Source organism: Erithacus rubecula (genome assembly GCF_903797595.1).
Source record: "Erithacus rubecula genome assembly, chromosome: 8".
Taxonomy (NCBI): Eukaryota; Metazoa; Chordata; class Aves; order Passeriformes; family Muscicapidae; genus Erithacus; species Erithacus rubecula.
In genome coordinates, this window is record NC_136659.1 from 1,222,283 (window position 1) to 1,230,970 (window position 8,688).

The 8,688-nt window shown below is 46.9% G+C and overlaps 1 long non-coding RNA gene across 2 annotated transcripts; it reads left to right on the forward strand.

Annotated features, from left to right (window-relative positions):
* The first annotated feature begins 217 nt into the window (after nucleotides 1–217).
* On the forward strand, nucleotides 218–7,254 carry LOC306804160. Of its 2 annotated transcripts, XR_013774816.1 has the most exons (5): nucleotides 218–388; nucleotides 1,851–1,927; nucleotides 6,245–6,345; nucleotides 6,749–6,806; nucleotides 7,187–7,254. It is a non-coding gene; the product is annotated as an uncharacterized lncRNA (long non-coding RNA). The 2 variants fall into 2 exon arrangements; XR_013774817.1 differs by lacking the exon at nucleotides 6,749–6,806.
* The last annotated feature ends 1,434 nt before the right edge of the window (nucleotides 7,255–8,688 follow it).

The window sequence follows — 8,688 nt, forward strand, 5'->3', positions numbered from 1 at the left end:
TGCTGGTGCACACCAGAAAAAGAATTCTGCCATGTCAGGAATGCCTCTCTGGCAGTCAGACCGAACCAAACCAGCCCACCTGCATGACTCAAGGTGTAATCCAGGTATCTCAAGGCCAGCCCTGGCAGCCAAAGTCTTTGCCACAGAAGGCAGTCAAGGTTTCAAGACATGTCCTGCAGGTAAAAATTTTGCATTCTATATTTGCAATTCTATATTCTATTTGCATTCTATGGAAGCTCCCTTTGCCTCCGATGCTGCTGCCCCAGGCCTGGCCTGAAGCAGGGGCAGGACAGGCCGCACATAGTGTGGGCCTGAGGACACCATTTTGGAAGCAGGCTTTTCCTCACGGCACGGTCCTGGTGTAACAAGACCCTAAAGATCCTTATATGTGAGTCTAAGGTTGTCCCCTTCAGTTTTTCTGTGTCTTTCTTTTCTTCTGTCCTCACAACCAAATCCCATTCCCCTCAACCAGCATTTTCCAGGGCTTAAGAGAAAGAAAGCAGGGCAGGAATCAGCAGGAATAACCTAGGGCCCACTGTTTTCAGTGCTCCAAAAGTAGGGGGGAAGGCGTATGTGTCAGAGCCTGGTTGCTGTTTAATTCCTAGCTTGGCTTTAAAAAGCAGTTCAAACCTTTCTAAACATCAAAGTGCTTGTCCATGACTTCTGAAATCCCTTCAAATCCCTCTCTTGCCCCCAAAGAATCCAGGCTCTCAGGAGCCATAACATTGTTTGCTCTTTCATCTGAGTCATTCTTGCTTCTGCATAAATGGGAAGTTTGGCCTGGACTATTTCCCTGCATTTCTGATAGCACCACCAATGGTAAAATTATGCCTGCACACATTATGTTTTGGTTAACATGAGAGCTGAACACAGTTACACACAGTATTTTCCACAGGGCTTGAAGTCATTGAGATTTTTCAGGGCAGCTTGTAAACCCAGCTTGTTGCTTTTCTGGAGCAAGCTTGTTCAGGATAAATCCCAGGCCATGAGCTGCACACTGCAGTTTTTCCTGGCTCCGACAGCCAGAAGCACTGAACAGAACACAGCCAAAGGCGACTGGATGAGCCCCATTTGGAGCTCCACAGCTGCTTTGAAAAATGTGTCAGAAGGGGTATGGCATGCAGGGGAAATGAGAACATGTGGCAGATTACTGTGCTTGAAACCAGCCGTCCCCACAGCAGCCTGGGATGTACCTCGAGGGGCTGCAGGGTCCTGCTGGAAGTGTCATTTATTGCTAGGCAGAAACAGACTGGCCTTGCACAGGTTTCCCTCTGCAGCAGCCCTGGGCCTCACAGCTGCTGGGAAATGTTCAAAGAGGGACTCCAACAGGGGGAACAGGATGGGGAAGTTGACTGAGGAGCACCTGAGGTCACTTGGTTTGTTCAGCTGGAGGAGACTGAGGGGAAACCTTGCTGGCAGCTTCCTCGTGAGGGGCAGTGGAGGGATAGCAGCCATCTCTATTATCAGTGACATGACTGAGGCATCAGCTAGAGCTGTGTCTGCAGAGGTTTAGGCTGGAAATCAGGAAAAGGTTCTCTCACAAAGGGTGCTGAGGCATTGACCAGGCTCCCCAGAGAATGGGCACAGCCCCAAGGCTGCCAGAGCCCAAGGAGTGTTTGTACAGTGCTCTCAGGCAGATGCTGGGATTGTTGGGTTGCCTGTGCAGGGCCAGGGATTGAACTCAATGATACTTGTGGGCCATCCCAGCTCAGGATATTCTGTGGTCCTTTTACTCTACGATTCTATCAGATGCTAATTGAGTGGTTCTACTCCTCATCATCACAAGGGGATTTGGGATCTCCTGTGAATTCAGGGTTCCTTGCTTTCACATTGTATGGTTTTTTTTGCAGGGCGTGGGAAGCCCCCTATTGATGTGGTAAGACATGGCCATAAACCACTCTGATGATAGATGCTCCATGACTGAATGGTGAGTCAACCATGGCATAATCCAGGCATTGCCACATCCCAGGACCTGTCTCACGTACTTTAAACAAGGTCGTTGACAAAGATATTTGAGTAACACTTTTTGTTTGTGATGTCTGGTGAGTTGTTAGGTAAAGACAAGAGCTGGAAAAATATTTTGGGACATATTTTGTTGGTGGGGTGCTGCAAAACAAATAAATTACAGTTTGCCCAAGATCAAGACTGTGGGAGACATGGGATTAGAGCCTATTTCATTTGATTCCTGTATGCAACAGATTCTGTAACAGCAGGACGAAGAAGTGAACGTGTTTGGAATAAAATTGTCCAAAGCAGTATCAGACAGGTCAGAGGGTGACAAACTTGTCCATACAAGTTACCAGTTGAAAAGGGGGCCCTTATGGCTGTTTCAGAAGTGAATGGTTCCTTAGGATCCAAAGAGTTCACACCATCCTTCAGCTCTTGCAGAGTGCTATGTATTAAGAATAAATATTTGGAATTCTTTACTCAGAGTGTGGGGAGACCCTGGCACAGGGTGCCAAGAGAAGCTGTGGCTGCCCCTGGATCCCTGGAAGTGTTCAGGGCCAGGCTGAACTGAGCTCGGAGCATCCTGGGGTAGTGGAAGGTGTCCCTGCCCATGGCAAGAGGTGGGAATGAGATGAGCTCTAAAGTCCCTCCCAAGCCAAATCATTCTGAGATTCTCTGATTTTTATGCTGTTTTTCATAAGCTTGCATAGTTGAATCAAGCCTGTGACCACTTTGTCTCCAGTTTGTTTTCAGTTCCATGACTTTGATAGCCAGATTAGAAGCATGTGTTCACTGTGCAGTTTTGAAACTGAAGCTGAAGGGCTCAGTTGAACCCTCAAACACAGTTTTTGCTGCATTAAAGTTAATGACTTCTTGTTCAACACTAGATAGGAAACAGTAAAAATAGATTGCATCAGTAAAAATAGATTTATGGCAGTGCACATTTTTTCCAGGAAATTTGCATCACGATCCTCCAAAAAGAACCTTTAGTTCTATTAAAATATTTGAAATGTAGTCTTAAATGTTAATCACTCAATGAATCAGAGCCTGATAGCTTTTACTGATACTTTAAGAGAAATTTAATAATCAAGTGATTTTAACAGAACCAGAGGTAGCAGGCATGAACTGAAACACATAAAATTTCACCTGAACACAAGGAAACACTGTATTTTTTAGAGTAAGGGTGGTCAGACACTGGACCTGGTTACTCAGACATGTTGTGTGCTCTCCATCTGTGGCGATGCTCAAAACCCTGGACACTGTTCTGGACATCCTGCTCTGGCTGGCCATGTTCGAGCCACAGCTTTGGACTGGATGGTGTCTGCCAGCCTCCACCATTTGGCTGTGACCCTGCTGGTCCCCATGTCTGCAGAGGCAGCAGAAAGTCCTCACTGCAGAGTCCTGGCTTCATCGAGGTTTCAGAGGGCTTCAGGGTTTCACTGTGCCATCCCAAGGTACTACACAAGGCAAAGGAAAATTATAGAGGGATCTTCTCCCCTCTTGAGTGTATCACTTTGACTCAGAAAGGACTTGGAAAGTGTGGGTTAATCTTTATAACCTTAGAAATTGTCCCTGGCTTCTTATCTCAAGGTAAGCCTGCTGGATTTGGGACCACGCCTGCTTCAGAGCACCCAGAGCCAGATTTCAGGAGCTGGGCACCCCCTTGCTTACTGTTTCCCAGTGTCTTTGTGTTTTTAGGCACCAAGCTGTATCTAGGAATAGCAGAGGAGTGGCAGAGAGCATCTGCATGGTTTTCATCTGTGTGAAAGAGCAGCAGTTACAGAAGTGCAGGATCCTGTAGCGACTCTGCTGCTTAGTCATCCTGAAGTAACTGTGATTTGGCAGCTGGTCTGACCCCATCCCTTACAAACGTTTCCATTTATGGCTCGGATTTATTTCCCTTTGCCTCCAATGGCCACATAGCTGGAAAGCCTCCAAAATGGAGAAGGGTTTACATCAGGAGAAACCAGCTGTGTGTATTCATACCTTACATTTGAAGTCTCTCTCACAGGAACATGCCACCCAGGATACTCCAGGGATTCCTTAAGGAATTCGTTCTTTGGCCAGAAGTGGGTGCTGTGCCTCTCTGGTGGCAGGAGCACAGATGCCATTGTGGTTGTCAATATTTTCCTTGCCCATGGATCAGATAAGATGGGAAGGAGAAAACTGGCCATGTGACTTGGTTGTCGCTGTGAACAACTGGGTGTCATGCCTGGTCCTGCCAGAGACCCAGGAGGTGGGGTGGCCATGAAAGCAGATGCTGGAGACCCTCAGGTCTGTGCCCATCCTGAGTAGCTCCTGAGTGCTCCTTGCTGGCCTCTGGGAAGAGAGGATCTGGTCACAGAGACTCAACATGTGGGATCCAGGTTCTCTCTAGGCATTACAGATGTGTAGGTTTACGATGTGCTCTGCTCCAGCAAGCAATGGAAAAAAGCATTCCAGGCTTATGAAGAGCTTTAGGGCAGATAAAGCAGAGTCATGACCTGAGATGGAAAAGTGATGTGCCTGCTGCTTGCTTATTGCCATGTCTAGAGCTGGGGCCTCTGGGGGAATGGCACTGGGATGCTGCACCCCATCTTGTGACTTGTCTTGTGCCAATTCTCCATGTCCTGCCCACATGGAGAACATGGACCAGTGGGCTGATAACAACTGATAGAAAACCCCAAATAATTTTCCTCACCCAGGGCAACAGATGGGAAAAATAACTTATCTTTCATTTAAGGCTAGATTTCAGCAAGACGATGAAAATCCTGTACTTTTTGCTCCTGCTTTCCATGTATTTTTGTGGAAATTTAATATGTGAAAGAGGTGGCGGCAGGTGGGGTGGGACACCATCCCTGTGTACCTTTTCTTACAGCTAGAGTGCTAAGATGGGAGCACTGACCTGACAGCATCCTCGGGTTACAGAAAACCTCACCATGCCTGAATTGTTTCCTTTCAAACCTTTGGCTGAGTTCTGGATATTCTGTAGAAACACAGGAATTCTGGAGAAACCTTCTGCAAACAGAGCATCAATTTTTCCAGCCAAAAAGACCTAATTTCTGCCAGAGCTGATTCCTCCACAAACAAAGCATTCAGCTCTTCTGAACAGGGAGTCATCATGGGAAGAACAAACATGGTGTTATTGCCAGGACCTGCTGAGAGAAGTCCTGTCTACAGCTCTTGTTATGACAAGGATTCAAGAAAAGATCAGAGCCACCTAAAACCATCCCATCGCAGTGTAGAATCCCTTGCCCTCATCCCCTAATCCCCAAGTTATCCCTTTCCAAAATCATAAGTCCTATCCAGTCCTTTCTCCACCCAAACAGGGAGAAGAACAGGAGCTCATAAAGGAGTGAAATCCCAAAGCTCTCCCTCCAGATCAGAAGCCACACTGGGATGGGGCCTGTGCCAAGTGCATTCCTGATGGCTTGGATCTGGGCACATCTCACAGAGATGGAAAGTCCAGCTGGAGATTTAGGGGGTCCAAGGAGCTGCTAATGGGGCACTAGTGGGGAATCATGGTGGAGATAGCACTGGAAGTGCCCCAGAGAGAGGAGAGTGACCCCACCACCAAGTGAGTGACCCCAAGTGTTGAGGGGAACCTCAACACTTAGCACAGAGAAATGGAGAGCTGCAATGGAGCTGGGACATAGGAGCAGCCAACGGCTCATGAGAACGGGCTGCTGGGACACAGAGTATCCTGTGCTGGGCAGAAAATCTTTTGGAGGGACAAGTGGATGGATATGTGGAGCAGTGGATCAGTCCTGCTGTTCTGAGGGGCAACCCCATGGAGTAACAGAGCATGGAGACTGAGATAGGTGAATATTCAAGTGGTGCATGTGTTTTGGGATGTGTCTGTTCTGCACAGGGAAAGGATGGAGGTTATTATAGGACCTCCATAGGGGCACAGAGTGGAGATTGTCTGCTATATGTGTTTAAACTCCTAACACCTTCTTAATTTTTGGTGTTCTGTAGGGTTATCGTGTCCCACTCAAACTGTCCATGAGGAAAAGTAGCACCAGTGGAGCGTATCTGTTAAGGGTATGATGATAATGATAAATTACTTTGTCATGAAGGAATGATACAAACAGATATCCAAATATCAGTCCTTAAATACCTATTCTCCTGAAATGTGGAGTTAGGACTGCATGAAAGCAACACCCAGTTCTGACAAAGGACCCATAAGTCACACAGGGCTGTTGAAACTGGGGATGGGGCTGCTCATAGGTGTTAGCAGCTCCAAGGCAGCAAACCCACTTGATCTTTGCTGGAACTTCTGGTGTGCTCCAATCATGGATTTTCTTGTTGTCTGCAGCATCCACTCCCAAAGCTGCTGAGCGGCAAAGATAGACCTAGCACCTACTATGCTCCCCCACCTCTTCCCAAAGATTTAAAGAGCAAAACCCAGGACTGAAAGTAAGCTTGCTGTTCATTCCCAGAGGCAAATCAGGCTATGCCAAACCCAGCTGCTATGTCCTGCTGCCAGCCCTCGGTCCTTCTCCGCTGAGGTGTCTGTCCACTGTGGTCTCACAATGGGATCCATGTGTTCTTGATGAGAGGCCTGGAGAGCTTACTCATCCCTGGTCTGGGGTTTTCCATCAAGCACTCCTACAGCCATCAATTATCTGGAATCCCCAGAAGGGATGTGGGAGGCTGATTTCCCCACAGGGCTTCCAGTGGCTCCTACATGTCCTTCCTTCCCCCATTACTGCTCCAGCATCCTTTCTCACTGTGCTTGTCCTCATGCCTCCCCGAGGGTGGGGGCTGCTGGATGGCATCTAAGTCACAAACTCACCTTTTCTCTCTTTGTGTCTGACAGAGATGTGCTGAGCAGGCCAGCCACAGGCTCTGCCTTGGAGGCAGTGAGGTGTGCAGAGGTGAACCTGGGCTACTCTTGGGGATCCTCACATTGGCCTGAGCTCACACAAATTCAGCTGTTAAACCTTGAAGCTTCTCCAGTGAGCAGGTGAACCTGCCACAACCGCTACCACATGTTTAGGACAGGCAAAAATTATTTACTTCATGACTCCATGGCAGAGCACATTTTTAATTAATTGACAGCAGTTTTGCTACTGTCTGAAGAGGCACTTGGGTGGGTAATGCCAACACTTTTGGGACTCTTTAGAGTGATGCAGGGGAAACCTCAATGTAAAACAAAACTCTGGCTTCTATGTCCAAGAAGACAATTATTTAAAAACGAATAATGCATTATTTCTTGCTCATTTCTGTGTCTCTCTTTGCATTTTTATCTTTGTAGATAGAGTCTGCCAGAGCCTGGATGGAGAAGGGAGAAAAAGGAGGGTGAAGAAGTGCAGGTAGAAGAACAAGCCAGGGAGTACATGCCTGCACTTTCCCCTCCTCGTTTTTCATTTTGTTTATCACACATTGAAGCTGGAAAATCTCAAGCATCTTTGGACTGCAGATAAACATTCCAGTTCAGCTGGCAGCCTTAAGGAAACAAGCATAAACATAAGATATTATTTACTGTGTGGATGATTAAAATTGTTTTATTTGGTGTTGGTGATTGAGCTCATGTTAATGCTCCAATTAAGTGTGGAGACTTTCAGTTACCCTGGTAAAAGGGAATGTTTCCTCTCTGGCAAAAATATTTTAATGTCCTTGTGGCCCTGATCTCTTGACTTTATTTCAGTTACCATCAGAAAGGAACCCAGGGAAGGATAGAATATTGCTCTCCTAACTCACTCTGCAGAGTACTTGCTTTGTCTCAAGGGAATATCTATTTAATAAAGAATCTGTTCTGTTTTGTTTTGCTTTGGGGGTTTTTGTTGGGGTTTAGTTTTTGTGGGGTTTTTTGGTGTTGCTTTGTAGTAATACCATTGAAATCAGCTCAGATAAGAATCTTTTTCTTAACACTGATTTCATATTTAATTATATTACATTTCTTACGTGCCTGAAACTCCTGTTCAAATTGTCATCACATTTGGTGCAAATACTGCTTTCCTTCCCAGTTCGCATGATGGGAGAGGGAATTTTTTTATTCCTATGCTGTATTTGGCCAGGAGAACAATTCATTACAGAATTCTAAATTTCTTTAGCATAAAGAGAACCACAAATGGGATGAGGGCCTTTTTTTGCATTAGAGCAAGAATTCCAGCATGCGTGTGATGAAAGGGGAGGTGTTAAGAGTTGTGCCAAAAGCACAAGCAACACCCTGCTGTACATGACCTGGGAACTGAGCTGAAGGGCTGCACAGGGTTCCCTGGATCCGCATAATACGTGAGGAGAAGCAGCAGCCATGGAGCAGTGGAAAAGCTCAGCAGCCCCAGGAACACCAACTGGGTGGCTGCCCACAACCCTCCCCAAACAGGGATGTCTGAAGAGTGAGGCAGCTTCCAGCAGCCTCCAGCTTGGTGGAGGGAAGCAATCCCTGAAGGGCTCAGCGCATAAAAGCAGGCCAAGGAGGGCTGGAGACAAGTTGTGATTTTGCTTCCTGAGTGGATGGTTGAGGTGGACACAGATTTCAGGGGTCTCCCTCTGGTTGTGAGGCACACACACACTGGTTAGCAAGACTTGAATCAGTTGCAAAAATTTGGGATTTCAAAATATTTTGCTAATTATTCTGATTGCAAATTTGACCTTGAAAACTTTGGCTCCATGAGGTCATGAAAGAGTAGCAGTGGAACCATTGCTCCAGGACTGCACAGGTCTTCCAGAGAGTTTGGGGAAATGGAAGTGAATGAGCAGACACAGCTCCCTACCAGGAGCTCATTCCTGAGCCTTCCCCCACCTCCTGAAGGG